This window comes from Oryzias melastigma, linkage group LG18 (assembly GCF_002922805.2).
Source record: "Oryzias melastigma strain HK-1 linkage group LG18, ASM292280v2, whole genome shotgun sequence".
Classification (NCBI taxonomy): domain Eukaryota; kingdom Metazoa; phylum Chordata; class Actinopteri; order Beloniformes; family Adrianichthyidae; genus Oryzias; species Oryzias melastigma.
Window position 1 is genome coordinate 8,133,891 of NC_050529.1, and position 786 is coordinate 8,134,676.

A 786-nucleotide genomic window follows, 5' to 3' on the forward strand; every position below is an offset into this window, starting at 1 on the left:
CAAACCATTGAAAAACAAGCCCAAACCATAATTCTTCCTCCACCAAATTCCACATTTGGCACAATGCAGACCCAAAATGTAGCGTTCTCTTTGTAACCTCCAGACTCGTTCATCAGATTGCCAAATGGAAAAGTGTGACTCATTATTCCAGAGAAGGCATTTCCACTGCTCTAGAGTCAATCATTTTGACGAGTGAGTATATACTTCTGATGCTACACTATAAATATCAGTATCAGAGGATGTTTAATTGGCTACCCTACCTGTCAATTAAGTGACTTACTTCATGATGACAATGATTATCTGCTGACAGCAATTAAATGTATATATATATATGTTTGTTTTTTGTTTTTTGATGGCCAAAGATCTACCCACATGTCTTTCATGACGTAATGTGTTGATTCCAAATCAACAGAGAAAAATGTGCATTCTATTCTGTCCTCGTAACCCTTCCGCTGTCCTTGGCTTGTTTACATTAAAAGTGGGGTCATCTGGACCCCACCAGACAGTGTGCTGAACTTTTTTTTTTTTCAATGATTGTCAATCTTCACTGGTGTCCAATGACAGACATGAAGTCTTGTCCACCTTGTTAACGTTAATGTAAGGGTGGAGTCATCTGGACCCCAAAAGAAAGCACAAGGGAATTATTAAATTAAATTTATGTGAATGACTTTTAATCAGTTGGTGTTTCCTTCACACATACAGAGAAGAATGTGCAGTGAAAAAGCACACTAAGTGCAGCATCTATTGTGAAATTCCTTATAAACTGGATCATTGTATGTCTTTATT